General features: G+C 45.7%; 1 protein-coding gene across 6 annotated transcripts in view; it reads left to right on the top strand.

The window, feature by feature from the left end:
* OSGEPL1 (O-sialoglycoprotein endopeptidase like 1) overlaps positions 1–15,748 on the top strand; it is a 429,995-nt gene that overhangs the window by 43,433 nt on the left and 370,814 nt on the right. The window lies entirely within an intron of this gene.

The raw sequence follows: 15,748 nt of genomic DNA, 5'->3' as shown, positions 1-15,748 counted from the left end.
GGGAACAGGGCAGACCAAACTACCAAGCCAATTCTTCACCAGAAAGGAGACAAGCTTCCGGGGACCGGTTTCTGGCATTACAGCCGTCTTCGGCCCGGCTTGCTTGAATCCTGATGGAGCAGTGAGCAAGGGACTCATGTCTGAGTATACCCTGCCACACCTATAGTGGCCAAAAACTATTCAGAAAAGGGGGTGGTGATGAACACAGTGTCTGAATTAAGCAGACCACTCTTACCCAGTCCAAAGATCAGGGCTTGATCCATCACCAATTAATTCAGAGACTCTGTCCATCACCACCCCTTGTTGTAAATAATTTTGTCCACCCTGAGCGTGGAAGGGTATACTCAGATGTGAGTCCCTTGCTCATTGCACCATCAGGATTCAAGCAAGCCGGGCCGAAGACGGCTGAAATGCCAGAAACCGGTCCCCGGAAGCTTGTTTCCTTCCCAGTGTAAGAATTGGCTTTTGTAATCTGGTCTGCCCTGTTCCCATGATGCACTGGGCCAGGGACAGACTAATTTGCATACAGCCAGGTTCTGAAACTGGGATGGTGCAATGAGCTAAAAAACGGTGTTGGATCTAGCCCTGATCTCTTGACTGGGTGAGAGTACTCTGCTTAATTCAGAGACTCTGTCCATCACCACCCCTTGTTGTAAACACCTTCTGGAAGAGCCTCACGTCCTGGCTCTTCGACTGATCCGGAGCGCCACCCCCACCCCCTCTCCCCCCCAGCGACTTGAGAACCTCACGGATGAGTAGTGCGCTTTGGAACCAGCCCCCATCTGAGTGTCCGAGACCTGCCTTACCACACAAACTTTTCTTACCTCCGAAAAGTTGATCCTGATATCATATACTTTCTTTTGAACATTTTATTTCTGAAGCTCTACGGAGTTGTCTAGATATGTTGTTTGACAAGTTAGGGCCCTGACCCCAAATAATATAAATTGTGGAGGATGGCGCTGCTTCTGGGACACCACTACATCTGATGATTTCAAAAGGTTGGATTCAAAGTGATTTCTTCTTACTAGGCAATGCTAATGTTTATCTTTCAGCATAGCGCCAACAGTCTGATCGAATCAATCCCAAGCTGGCATAAATGTCAAAGAACTCTGATCCGATACAGAAAGAAGTTAATCTATCTGGAGAGAGGTTTGTTGAGACCTTCATTCCCCTTAAGAAGGCTCAGCAAATCTTAAAGAAAGTGTTAGCTCTCCTGTTTTAGAAAGGCCAGCAGAGGCAGAGCTAGCTCTTCTGCCCAACTACTACAGAGTTTGTTTAAACCTTCCTTTTATGCCTCTAGAGTTGGGCACACGTCTACCTCCAGTTTTAGCACCCATCAACTCTTAGTAATGGTATCTGTGGCATGGGAGAGGCCAAAGAGGCAGAGGAAGTTCACACCAGACTAACAGTTAAACCTTTTTTTCTTTAGAGTAATCTGGGTAGCAGACTCGGTCAATCAGTGGCAGGCGCTAACTTCAGACCGCTCGGTTCTAGAGACTATTTATCGTTATAAAGTAGTGTTTTACACTTCCCTCAGTTCAGATAGTTCCTCATTGACCAGTTTTATATTTCCAAAGTAGAGAAAGGTTTGAGAAAAAAGGAGGTGACGTAAAGATGTGATGGAGCACTTTCTGGATCAGGTCCAAGGTTTTCTCTGCTACCTTTTTTTTTTAATGAAAAAAAAGTGCACATAAGTCTGTCCTGTGATGAATATAAAACTGATGAATGGTTTTGTTATGCACAGGCATTTCAAGATGGAAGGTGTTCATTGTCGGCAAGATTCTATTCATCAAGAAGATTGACTGTTAAAGGTGGATGCATTTCTGTCAGATCCGGTTTAGCCTCCTCGTAGATGATTCCTCCAGTTTTCTTGGGGTGAAAGTAGTTTCAATTCAAGGCCTCTGCTTGGCCCCAATGTCATGAGTGATGTAATAGAGTGATTAGTGGAGTGGTGTGGCTCACTGGTTAAAGGCGGCAGACCCGGAAGCAGAGGTTGGCCCAGCACCAGGGTTCGATTCCCGACCGGGCAGGGTCTTGGGCCAAGGTCAGCGGACTCGATAATTCTCGCCTCAGTGCCTACTCTAACCATGGATCCCACTCAGCAACTCTGGGCAATAGCTTGCTTAATCTCCACTTACGGCCCCATCAGCGCCGGGGATGCTTGTCTTCACCTTGGAGATGCCCAGGAGGGACCATCTCACAGAGAAAGCCAGGATGGGTTCCCCAGCGGTATACAGCACCGGGACGCCCCTTTGCTGGGGCAGCTGTGCACTTTACAAGTATACAACATTTAACATTTAACATATGTGAGGTCATAAGAAGTGCTTTGCGGGGGCACAAGTTAAAGTTTGCTTAGCTAACTATTACAGCTGAATTTCTCTGGTTTTGTACGAATGAAATGTCAGCCTAACTATAAACTCCCTGATGGTTTCAGTGAATTTGTAAGGTTTTTTAAATGCTAATTCCTAAATATAACATCCCTGAAACATGTTTATTTTCAGTGAATTTCTAAGGTTTTTTAAATGCTAATTCCTAGCCATAGTGTCCCTGTAACCTTTGTTTATTTTCTGTGAATATCTTAGTTCTTTTAAGTAGCAGTCGCATTTGCAGAGTGGTGGGGAAAGGGGGCTGGGCCTTCGACTAGCTCTCAGGAATTCCATTGCGTAGGACTTACAGGAGGTACCAGGAGTGCTTCTTGGCCCCCGAGGTCCCTCAGAGGTAAAGTGGACTTCATCCTCCAACCAGTAGTGTGCCAGGAGGCGTGTTTGCAGAGTGGTGGAGAAAGGGGGCATGTCTCAGAAGACCTTTTAGCAAATCTGCTGTGTGGGACTTACTGGAGGTAACAAGAGGGGTAGTTGACCCTAACGACGTCCTTGTGGGCACACTACCCCTCCTGTTACCACCAGTAAGTCACACACAGCAGATTGCTGAATTCTGATAGCAGGCCAAGCCCCCTTTCTCCACCAGTCTTCAAATACGCCTTCTAGCGCGCTCTTGGTTGGAAGCTGAAGTCCCCTTCACTGCTGGGGGTTCTTAGGGGCCAACTAGCCTACCTGCTACCTTCAGTAAGCCCCACACAGTGGGATTGCTGAGAGGTGGTCACTGGCCACGTCCACTTTCTCCTCCACTCTGCAACATGCCTTCTGGTGCGCTCTTGACTGGGGGATGAAGTCCCCTTGACGCTTGAGGGTCCCTGGTGGCCAACTAGCCCCACTCTTAAAGCAATCGCATGGTGAATTAGGGATCTCAAGGTGACGCTCACCTGCTGTAAGACACAGTATTTAAAATAAGAAATTTGTAGAGTGGTTCACACAAGGGAGGAATGTTTACCCTCCACTCCTAATCGAACTTCCTAAGGATAGGAGTCCTATACAGATTAAAGTAAACCTTAGGCACACACTGTACACAAATTATGTATGATAAATTATTCCCGTTCAGTAGTCATTCAAATTAAACATTTAAGAAAATATATGTTCCACAGGACATAAAGGCTTTGTGCACTAGAACAGTGTGTAGTACTGATCTAAGCAGCACAGCAAGAATATACATTGGGTGGCACACTGACTTTCGAGTACCACCGTGCTTACCCTCTGATCCTGTTTTATTATAAACCGGTATGTGATTAGCTATCACACGATTATTATCACATGGGGCTATAAGGTTTTTTCACAGCAAAGCCCCTAATCCTGCCATTTTTAGGTCTTGCATAGAAAAAAGACCTATAGTAATGGCTTCAGCTTTGCAGGCAAAAACATGCATGCGTTGCATTGATTTGAATGGCAAAGCGTGCACGTTTGGCGATTCTCTTGCGGGAGCGTGCTTAGACACCACATGTTTGTAATTGACTTGCAAACATATGGTGCCCCTGCTCGTTCCCGCAAGGGAAACAGGCGCAGGCCCTCCCTTGTTTATTTTTACTTCTGCCTGACTTTTTATGTTGTTTGCAACATTCTCTTTACAACATTTGATGTTGTCATTCGTTTGGAGATAGCAGGAAAGAAATGCTGTCCGCGCAGAAATCATTTCAGGACCCAAAGGTTTAGTGCGTCTTCATTTTTTTAACTTTCTTTTTAATGACAGCATTTATTCCGTTTGGTTTCACACGTTCAATCCAACTAAAAAACAGCTTGCAGGACCACAACAAGCGAAAAAACTTGAACATATTACTAACCACTTATGCAAATAACGCCGAAAAAAGAGAGAACTTTTTAAAGCAGCAAATTGTCATAATGTTTTTTGTTTTTTTACATGCCAGTGCATAGCTGCCATGAGGTCCATGTCATACTAGACACCTTAAGGCAGTTCTTACTTTTTCACAAGTAGAACTCCCTTCATCCACAGCATCCCTGTTTCATGTCACCTGGTGCACATTATCCAGTCCTCTCTGAGGCATATCACCTCCTTGTTTTCTCAGTGTTGCATAGCACCCTGTGCTTTCCTGAAGCGCATCACCCTGTGTTCCTCGTTGCATAGGGTTACATTTGACTGTTGGTCTTTGCCCATTGATGCCTGTATATTCGTGTTCAGAATGCATTGGCTGCTGTATGTTAGCTGGACTTTGTGAAAATTGGTGTCTGCGAGTGCCTTGGTCTGTTTACATCTGTGTATTGTCTGTGTGCATCGGCACCCATGTGCTTTGTGCTCTTTGTGCAAGCACTACACAACAGTCAACCTTACCCACTTTGTCAAAGTTTGTTTTATTTAGCCCTGCGGTGAAACGCTGTGGGGCTGGAATGACAAAGTTTCTCCGTGTATGGAAATGAGTCAATATCTGCCCTCCGATAATGAAAACTAACCCTTGAACTTTATTTTCCATTCCTCTCCAGTAATTTGATGAAGCCAGTTTAAAGTGAACAAAAAATATCTAAATTACTGGGCTAACAGCCCAGCCTGAGTAAATGTTATGATAAACAACAACTTCACCTTCAGTTGCATGACGAGAAATATATGTTTTCTTAGCAAAACATTTCCGGGACATGAGTCTAAGCTAGAAACATCAGGTTGTAACAAGCTTTTACATTCCATCACGATAGCCTTATAGCCCGCTGCCTCGGGCTATACCGGTTGTTAAAGGCTCTGAACCCAAGTAATAGAGCTTCAACAACCGGTATAGCATGCAGCAGAAGGGCTATTAGAAATTTCCTCCCAGTTAGGGTAGAATATTCTAGATTAACAAGCATTGGCATAGCCAATAGGTGTCGCCTTTGGGACCTTATAAGTGTTTAGTCATCTAGCACAATATCCTTGGTGCAACAACATCAAGTGTTGCATGGCTAAACACTTATAAGGTCCCAAAGGCGAGACCTGTTGGCTATGCCAATGCTTGTTAATATCTGTGATCTTGCTTGGTGCTCTGTTCTGTTGCTTTTATACTTTTACTTTTTCACTTACTTACTTCTTACTCCCCATGAACCAGTACGCCTAGACCGGCACCAATTTTATGACAAAGAAAATATACTTCTAAGTCTGGCACTACACACTGTTCGAGTGCACAAAGCCTTTATGTCACCTGTGAAGCACAGGCTAACAACATTATGTCGATGACAAATATATGCAATTTGATTCTTTTCCTAAATGTCACATGATAATATGGTTATGGTGCAGCTTTGCTCACAAACACAAAATATGTATATGTCACAAACATGCATGTGATAACCACTACCTCATGCTAGTTGGTTGTGGTGATGGACTTGCCTATTGTGTTTGTCAGACGTTGGGAGCCTGTAATCCCTGATTATTATTTGTCCCTGATGAAGTCTTTAAACCGATGAAACACGTTTTAGCTAGATTTGGATGACTATATTTTTTTCTTTTAATCTGAATGACTACTGAACGGGAATAATTGCTTAAATCTTTATCCCTACTGTTACCTCAGGTAAGCCCCACACAGCTGGATTGCTGAAAGGTGGTCAGAGGCCGCGCCCCCTTTCTCCATCACTTTGCAAACACGCCTCCTGGTGCACTGCTGCTTGGTGGATGAAGTCTACTTTACTCCTGAGGCCTACATCACCCCACCAGCAGTGCGCCAAGAGGTGCGTTTGCAAAGTAGTGGGAAAAGGGGCATGGCCTCCAACCACCTCTCAGCAATCCAGCTGTGTGGGGCTTACTGGCGGTAACAGGTGGGCTAGTTGGCCCCTAAGGACCCTCAACAATGAAGGGGATTTATCCCCAACCAAAAGCGCACCAGGAGGCACGTTTGCAGAGTAGTGGAGAAAGGGGGCGGGGCTTCAGTGAGTTCCCGGTTAAAACATTTTTTTCATTCTAGGTAGGGGAGCTGTGTGGCCCCTGTTCCCTTGATAGTTTTGGACCACGGGGATCCAGTTTCAGGTCGAGCCTTGGCAGCGTACGCCGCTGTCTACAAGACCTGCTGTAAACAGTATAGCGGGTGTAATCCCGCCTATGCCTCCGATTGGTTTATTTATACGTTTCTCAAATTTTTTTTGTGTTCAAATAAAATTATAACCACGTCGCTCGTTATCGTCCAGTAGGTCCCACAGCGCGACATGCATCAGGGAACCCATTGTAGCCCTTAGCTTCTTTTTGCCATTGATCTGCTTCATTCTGCGATGGTGCTTTAGCCCTGAAAGCAGCAACGAAAACAGGAAGTTCGGGCAGAGCTGCTCCCCTTGGCCCCTGCCATCGACACGCACAGCAGTCACCCAAAAGAAGCAACAGAGGCAGAAGGCTCACCGCTTCTTTCTTCAATATATATATATTTTTATATATATAACCACTGCACCCGTTTTAATGAGACCCTCGTGCCGCAATGGAACATACATCAGAGGCCCAGCGTAGGCCATAGTCTCTTCTTGCATGGTTTCACCTTTATTTGTTTTACCATGGCTCCCGCTTAACGGGCCGCCATGCACATGAGTGAAACATGCCTGGGTACCATTTTAATACGCCCCCCTGCTTTTATCATTAAAAAAATTTATAACCATGGCCCCCATTGCCGCCCGGTAGGTCCCACAGCGCGACATGCATCAGGGGCCAGGTGTAGCCTGTAGCTGCGGCTTGCCGTTGATCTGCTCCATTCTACAATAGTGCTTTGGCCCTGATAGCAGCACCGGAGGCAGAACGCTCGCCCCTGTTTTCTTAAATATGTATATATTTTTATATATATAACCACGGCGCCCATTTTACTGAGGCCCCGATGCCAAAGCGCGAAATACATCAGGGGCCCAGCGTAGCCTGTAGCTTCTGCTTGCTGTTAATGTGCTCTGTTCGGCAATGGCGCTTTAGCCCTGAAGCGGCATTGGAAGCAGGAGGCTCGGGCGGAGCTGCTCTCCTCTGCCCATGCCATCAACGGGCACAGCAGTCACCCGAAAGCAGCAACAGAAGCAGAAGATTTGGGTGGAGCTGTTCTTTGTGGCCATCGATGAGCAGAGCAGTCGCCCGAAGCGCAACGTCCAGAGCAGATGAGGGACCCCTTGGTTCAGGCAGCTGTCCTGAGTGTTTGCCCCTGTGATGGACTTATATTTGCATTAAACATCTGAACTTACCCCTGGCCTCTTACAGCTAAACACAATATGCCCAATGACCATTCCACGGTATGATCAAAAAAGACCTACCTTTTAGCGGTACTCTCACACTACATAAATAGTCATAAGTTGCAAGGCAAAAGGGGGGCACACTATTCTAGTATCATGGAGTGCTAGATGGCACTATATTTGTTTGTTTGTTTCAACTTTATTTCGGCTATCTTTAGCCATAAAAGCACAAAATAAAACATTACATATTATTATCTCCATAGGCCGATTACAAAAATTTGGGGCAGAAGCAATATATAATTTATCAGCTTTTTAAATTATGCCCTAAAACATACGAGCTACTTTTATAAATATAAATTGTTTTTCCCTAAAAGCCAGTAATTAAAACATGTTACACAACAGTTAATATATACAGAGCAAGAGTTAATAGAAACAGTTCAATTGCACTATAATTTTAGCCCAGCCTTCTTTCTGATCAAAAAAAGTTATATAAGAACCTAGATGTACAGAACACCACCACCTGTGTGGTATTTGTCCTCCGTATACGTTCAGCATCTTTGCATGACCTAACACCCATATTCCTGCATAGAGGTCTAATCCAGCGAACCCTGGGCAGCTTGTATAACGGGCAAAAGAAGAGTAGATGGACGTCATCCTCCTTCGCCTTCTGCGTACAAGAAATACATAGGTCAGTGCCCGTGTTTCCCCCCCACCTGGATGTGTTTGCATTCATCTGTAGGACCCCGTATCTAAACTGCAAGAATAAAGTTTTTGCTATCGGTGGTCCAATCTCATCCATAAAGGGTTCAAAGGAAACAGTATCTTTAAGGGTTAAAACTTTTGGGTTAATGAACCAGTAGATGAGCTATGTAGTAATGAGTTGCTGATGTAAGACCAAAATGCAGACTTTAAAAACTTTTTTCAAGAGGGTGTTAGACTCAAGGGCTCATCCCAGTAATGGGATATCCCTAATCTGTTTGACCAGAGGGAAATGTGATTTAGCCAGGCAATGTTTTTATGCCCATCAAACTGCATGATTTCTGTCAGGCCACGTCTATAGTTAACCAACTCAGGGGTGGTCCATATCTTAATCCAATACAGATGGGGCCTTAAAATAGCTTGATGGTCTGCACGTTTAATGGCGACATCCAAAAATTCAGGAACTAGGGGGGTTCTAGACGGAATTTTTAACAGTCTCCGTATGAAATTATTTTCATCCCGTTCAAAGTTCTTTTTACAGGATGGCCCCCAAATCTCAGTCCCATAAAGTCCGTCTGATTGGGCCTTTGCTTTAAATACTTCCAATGCTGGAGTAATGGCCTTAGATTGACTACCACCATGTACTTTTAGAACAGGCATTGAATTATGGCGAAAAGCTATCCTGCTCTTTTCAAGCTGCCCCTTCCAGGATAGCTTGCTATCCAGCATGATTCCCAAATAATTAAAGCTCCCCACAAGTTCTAGTTTTTGATTGTTTAGGGCCAGATTTTTCCTAAAGGTTTTTTAAGGGTTTATGGACATGTACTTCGTTTTCGATGAATTAATTTCCAGTCCTTTATCCACACAGTAACTGTAAAAGGAATTCACCAAATTTTGAAGTCCCTTTGGGGTCTGTGAGATGAGGATGGTGTCATCAGCAAAAAGTAATGCTGGGATCGATTCACCCCCAAGTTTTTGGGAGTCGTGCACACAGTTCCCCAGGTGCGTGGGAATATCATTAACATAGAGTGAGAAGAGCGTGGGTGCCAACACGCAGCCTTGGCGTACGCCCCGGCTCACCGGTATGGCCTGTGTTACTTCCCCTCCCTTCCCCCATCTTACTTTGGCGTAATTACCTGTGTGGAGTCTGATTATTTCTGTAAGTAATTCGCCAGGGACCCCTAGATTTGCTAATGTTTCCCATAGAAATGTGCGAGGGACAAGATCGAACGCAGCCCTCAGGTCCTTAAAAGCAACATACAGACTGCCCTTCCTCATATTGATGTATTTACAAACAATACATGTAAACCTAAAGACCTGGTCTATTGTGCTGACTTTTACTCTGAACCCTGCCTGGTATTTAGATAGTACCTGGGTATCTTCCATCCACTCTAAAAGCCTATTTAAAATGTGTCTGGCATACACTTTTTGGATAAGATCGATTAAACTGATTGGGCGATAATTTGCTGGGTCATTACGATCCCCTTTTTAAATTTTTTTAATGATTTCTGCCCCCTTCCAGGATTCCGGGATTGGAGTACCTGCTATTATGGAGTTGCATAAAAAATTAATATACGGTCCCCAGACTTCTATATCGTGCTTGAATAAATCGCCAGGAATCTTGTCAGGTCCTGGGGCTTTCCCTGCTTTGATGGCCTGTATCGCCTGAACAGTCTCCTCTAAGCTAAAATATAAATTAGCTGTCCTTGGTGCTATTGCAACCTCCTATTCTGCTATGAGGAACCCCTCTTTACTTAAGGAGTACAATTTAGAAAAGTAATCTCTCCATGTTTTTAGGTCTCGTGACCTTAAATGCGCGCAAGCGCATTGAGGAACGAGAATTCAAGTGCTCAAAATGCTCATGAAACCACCAGCTTTTTGCTGGCGTTTTCATGCAGTTCATGTGAACCACGTGTTCAAACATGAACGCGCATCAGCCTCCCTCCATTTGCCGCACAGCACATCAAAGGGCTTCGCCCAGCGTGCGCTCTGCGGCTTCTCGGCTTCTCCTCCCCTAACTTCCTTGCATTTCTCCTCCCCCTCCCCAGCCAGCTTCCCCCAGGCCGTGTTCCCTCATCCCTCGCACCCCCTCCTCCTGCAGCTTATCACATTCTTCAAACTAAAAATGCGTCCCCGCTTGTAGCATGCAGGGGCCTAAAGTGATTGCATTAACCAAAATAGTTTTCCTACCCAATTTTTTTTCCCGACAGATAAAGGTAAGTTGCATTTATATTTTCCATTTAAGGTATGTGCGTTGTATTGTGTATGTCTGTACGTAAACATCTACCAAAATCCCCCAGGATCAGAGTTCACTTACTTTTATTTATGCACTTTGACTGCTGCCCAGATCAGTGATGAGTGCTTGGCAAAGAATAAATAGTAATAATAAAATACATTTTCATGCAGATTTTAATAATGCTAATCAGTAAGTGGCCACATCAAAGGCTCTGTGCCACTTTCACCCACACAGCAACACTTACAGACACGCAACGCCACTCACACCCACGCAAGCCCGCTATCATCCACGCAACACCACACTCACCCACGCAACGCCACTCACCCAAACAACACCACTCACACACGCAACGCAACTCATCCACGCAACCCCACTCATCCACGCAACCCCACTCATCCACGCAACCCCACTCATCCACGCAACCCCACTCATCCACGCAACACCACTCACACACGCAACGCCACTCACACACGCAACGCCACTCACACACGCAACGCCACTCACACACGCAACGCCACTCACACACGCAACGCCACTCACACACGCAACGCCACTCACACACGCAACGCCACTCACACACGCAACGCCACTCACGCACGCAACGCCACTCACACACGCAACGCCACTCACACACCCAACGCCACTCACACACCCAACGCCACTCACACACGCAACGCCACTCACACACGCAACGCCACTCACACACGCAACGCCACTCACACACGCAACGCCACTCACACAAAGCCACTCACACACACACGCAGTGCCACTTTCACCCACACTGTGCAGTGCACAATAGGTCTTGCAGTAGGAAAGTTGGAGCTATTGGTTTTGTAAATGACAAAGCCCTTTATGTTTTTAAAATGAAAACAAAAATAAAAGGCATTGTTATTTGCAATTGTAATAGCTCCAACTTTCCTACTGCGAGACCTATTGGCAACGCCAGTGCTTGATAGATGAGCGTCAGCTTTTTTCTTAGTCTTCAATAAATTCGAAATAAATCAACGTGTGAAATACACTCAGGTTATTTACACTTTGTGTGCGAGCTAGTCATACGCACCAGCTTTAGCTTTACAATAAATTGTGCAAACAAATCCAGTGTCCATATAAAAGCCAAGAGGAACAAGCATTGGCATGGCCAATAGGTCTCGCATTTGGGACCTTATAAGTATTTAGTTATGCAGCACAATATCCCTGGTGCAACAACATCAACTGTTGCGTTGCTAAACACTTATAAGGTCCCAGACACGAGACCTATTGGCTATGCTAATGCTTGTTTCATCTAGGAAGGTGTCCTTGCAAGATCTACCCGACTTGTTCCCTTTGGATATTAAGCTCCAAAAGGTGCCTTGATCCCTCATTTTGGCTGCCGTGAGTAGATCGGCCCAGATTACCTCATCCCAAACTTTTTTTGAGTGAAAAAGGATTTTTTTATATGCTTGTCTGGCATCTCTGATTCCCTTTGGGTTCTTTGTTTTTGCTGCCTGGATCAGGAGAGACTTAGCTACACAACACTCTTTATTATACCATGGGTTACCAAGTTCTAGGTTGGTGCTATGGGATCTATCCTCCTTCTCATAGATTTTACTCATGAGGGGAGTTAGAGCATTGACCAATTGGTGGTGCATGTCTAATACTCCAGGGTCACCTAAGGAAAGATCCTGGTATGTTGCAACTTTGTCAGCAAAGGTGTTATAAATACAAGTCATAGTTGCTTCCTTGGCTAATATATACGGCCATTTTAATGCACGCCTATTATTGCTTATCTGGAGTTCGCCATCATTCCTCTTGGGCACTGCTTCTTTAGCTGTATCGGTTTTAAAGGGTTGAGAATCCAAAATTTGTTGTAATGGTAAGTGATCACTCTCCGTCCTAAACACAACCTTAAAGTCAACGATTAGGTGCCACAAACTCGTAGAGACCAATATAAAGTCTATGTGAGATTTGGCATTTCCTCTACAGAATGTAGGGGCCGTTGGTCTATCTGACTGGAAGCGACCATTGCAAGCCCTTAAATCGTGGCCTACAGTTAGTTGTAAAATTTAGATTGCCGCAACCGTACATTTTACCTCCCCAATGCAGTCTAGGGCGGGGATATTGTTTGCCTTATCTTGCTCATCAAATAAACCATCTAGGCCCAATAGTGGCTCGTATTTGCAATTAAAGTCCCCACCTATAATAATTTGTGAATTAGGACCTAGTGTGTTAAGAAAGGAGTCAAGTTGGTCAATCACCCTGGACTCTTTGTTTAGTGGGCTAGGCCTATTGTATACACTTATTAAGTACACTATCTCTTTCTCTCTGGTCACTATTTTTACACCTAACAGATCTTGGGATAAAATGGAAAGCGGAGTAACTTCGATTTCCAAAGTTGCTTTTATCCAGATCACCAAGTCCCCAGAAGCCCTTCCTCTTGCAGAAGGGATGGCTTCACAACAAAATGTTTTGTATCCAAACCTATGTGGAATATCCAGAGACCAGGTCTCCTGTAAGAATATTATATCATATTTGTCAAAATAGTTACAGCAGATGTTGTCCCGAAGGTTCCTGGATAAACCTGCAATATTCCAGGACATCATTTTAACTTCAAGGTTCCCGCTTGATTTAGGTGAAGTCAAATTAGCTTGGCCAACTTGGGTGGTAGAGGGACCTATACTAGTTGGTGTTAAGCCTGCCCCCATTTTTGTATGTTTGCTATCGCTGGTTGGTGATGCGTGGGCAAAGCTATTACTAGTTCTTGGTGTGCCATCCCCACGGACTTTAACGGTCCTACTCTGATCTTTTAACAATTGCAGAGGAAACGGTGGTTGTGACACTCTGCCCAAAGCAAACTCCATAATAGTATTAGTGGGGGAAGGTATAAGGGTGTTTAATATAGTTAGTCAATCTACCTCCTCTAGAGTGTTGAGGCCCTCGAATCTGTTCTCCAAGGGGGTAAAGGAAAGCTGGTGTCTTGGTGCCCCTACGTGCCTTGATTTATAGAAGTAACCCAGGGGAAGTACGCTAATAAGCGTTTTTTCACCTGGGGGTTCTTCCATTGATTCCAGAATCCTCCTGACTTGCTGGGGGAGCCTAAAATTGATGACCACACAATCTCCACTGATGTTCTTTGTAGAGTGACCCAACCACCCCACTCTACGAACCATCAAAATATCATGGCTATTTTCCGGGTGAAACCTTTTAAATTTAACTAGCCAATCTACAGCCTTATTTCGTAGGTTTTGCCAGGATTCAATTTGGTTTCTTTTCAATGAAGGTACCCCAGTTAAAATAATTACATAAGGGGAAGATGCCGGTGGTAATTGCAATACATCAGAGCTTGGCATCAAGTCAGTACCTTTCGGGCTGTAAACTTTAGTCTTGCCTAATGCCTTGCTTGGGCTTCCCTGGGCTGGCATGCTAGCTGCACTTCCAATATTATGTCCCTCTTTGCTTGTGCACTTATCCCCCCCAGTTGAATTAGCAGCCCTACCTAAAGGGTTTGTAGGTAACAACAAACTCGCTGCTTCCTTGTCAGCTAATGTGGGTAGTAATGGGGGTGTCACCTTTGAGGTCACAAGAAGGAGGGAGCCAATACTGGAGGGTGACAGTTCAACTATTTATTTAGCTCAAAATTAAGTACTGGGTATAACACAATGTCTGGGTAGAACACAATGTCAAGAAGGGTCCAGGATCCTTTGGGTCTTCAGGTTCTCGTCCCCTTGTCATGGACGGCCGGGCTCCAGCGCATGAAAAAGAAAAGGAAATACGAGGCTTTTAGTGGACTGTCATGTTTCTACTCTAGTGGCCAGGACAGGGAGTGAGGGAACAGGTAACCACCACCATCAATGATATTCTAAACAGAAACGCGTGTCTTGTGCAAAAAGAAGAACACGGTGCCCAGACGGTACCACGGTTGCCTACCCTGTCCCTCCCCTCTTGAACTGAAACCATGAACGTAAACGCCCACGCACCTGGAGAAGCCACGCGTCCTCCTTCGCGTGGCTGGGCGGAACACAGAAACGTTGGCCTCCTGGCTTCGCTGCTGCCGCCGCCGTCGGCTTCTCCTGGCCGGCTGCTCTGCACCCGATGGCGCCTCTCAGAAGGGGTTCTTCCGCGTTGTCTTCAGCTTCGGGTCCTGTCGGTTCGTTGCAATCGTCCTCGTTCCGGCTGGCGTTGGACTCCTGGCGTTTCACTTCTCCTTCCCACGACGAGTCCTTCGAAAGCACACCAGCGTCGGCGTCTTCCGAGTCCTCCCCCATAAGACGCGAAGTCGCACCCGATAGGCCCACAAAGTCAGGTGGTCTGGGGGCGATGTCCTTCACATGAAACCCCAGGCTATCCTTAAAGGGCCCGTAGTTGTCGGTCTGTGGGGGAGACGAAGAGGAAGTTAGCTCAGCCTGTGCCGAGCAGGGGACCCCCTGACAGGGGGGTTGCACTCTTGGGGTGTAAGATTTCTTCCCGCATTCCTCAAATTTTTACACATGTGTTCTATTCTCGCGGTGAACTGTGATAAGCTTGATACCAAGTCCTTTTCTATTTCAGCCATTGTCCCCCTAAACAGTAATTCTAGGGAGTCCTTCAGTGATGCTTCTAGGGTATCAAGCCTTCTCTCCAGCCCTGCGTCAAGCGACAAAGTAATACTTTCTGTTTGTGTACCTATGGTGTTTGTTGGAATCCCTTGCTTGCCCCTAGTGTTGGCATAAGTGGACTTTGGTCTCGCACCCCCTACTTCCTTGCTATTGGATTTATTCCTGGTAGTGGGGTTTGTTGGATTTTTCTTTGTACCATGTCCGTGTGCCTTATGTTCTGCAGCTGCTCTATAGGAGCGAAGTCTTGCTGCCAGAGATAGGGTAGACTTGGGTGTGTCTTCCTCAGGTGAGGTAATCGCGGAAGACCTTGGGGTCTTGGACAAACGCGAAGTATTTAATGTGTCCGGTAATGGGCCGGGAGGGGGATGACAAGCCATATCCAGAGAGGGAATTAGTGGAGCAAGGGGAAGCCCACTGTGCTCAGCTTCGCTTGTGTCATCAATGGATATGTTTCTAGTATCATGTGTGCTACCTGACCCTTCCTCCAGGCCCTTCCTGCTAATGAGGGGTACAGGATGGAGGTTCACTGCGGGTGACCTAGCATTACTAATTGCACCCAGAGAGGACCTTTTCTGTGCCTCAGCTAGACCTTGGGATAACCGCTTTTCCGCTAAGCTTATCTCACGTTGTAGCACGGATTCCGCCCTAATCAGGAAGGCGTCCATTGTTCCCACCACTCCCTCCCCCACAATATGCAAATTTTTCCGGTTGGCAGCAATGACAACAGTACGTGTATGATGTCAATAACACAG

Source organism: Lissotriton helveticus, chromosome 3_1 (genome assembly GCF_964261635.1).
Source record: "Lissotriton helveticus chromosome 3_1, aLisHel1.1, whole genome shotgun sequence".
Lineage (NCBI taxonomy): Eukaryota > Metazoa > Chordata > Amphibia > Caudata > Salamandridae > Lissotriton > Lissotriton helveticus.
The sequence above is the reverse complement of the archived record's forward strand: the minus strand, read 5'-3'. Positions and strand labels throughout refer to the sequence as shown.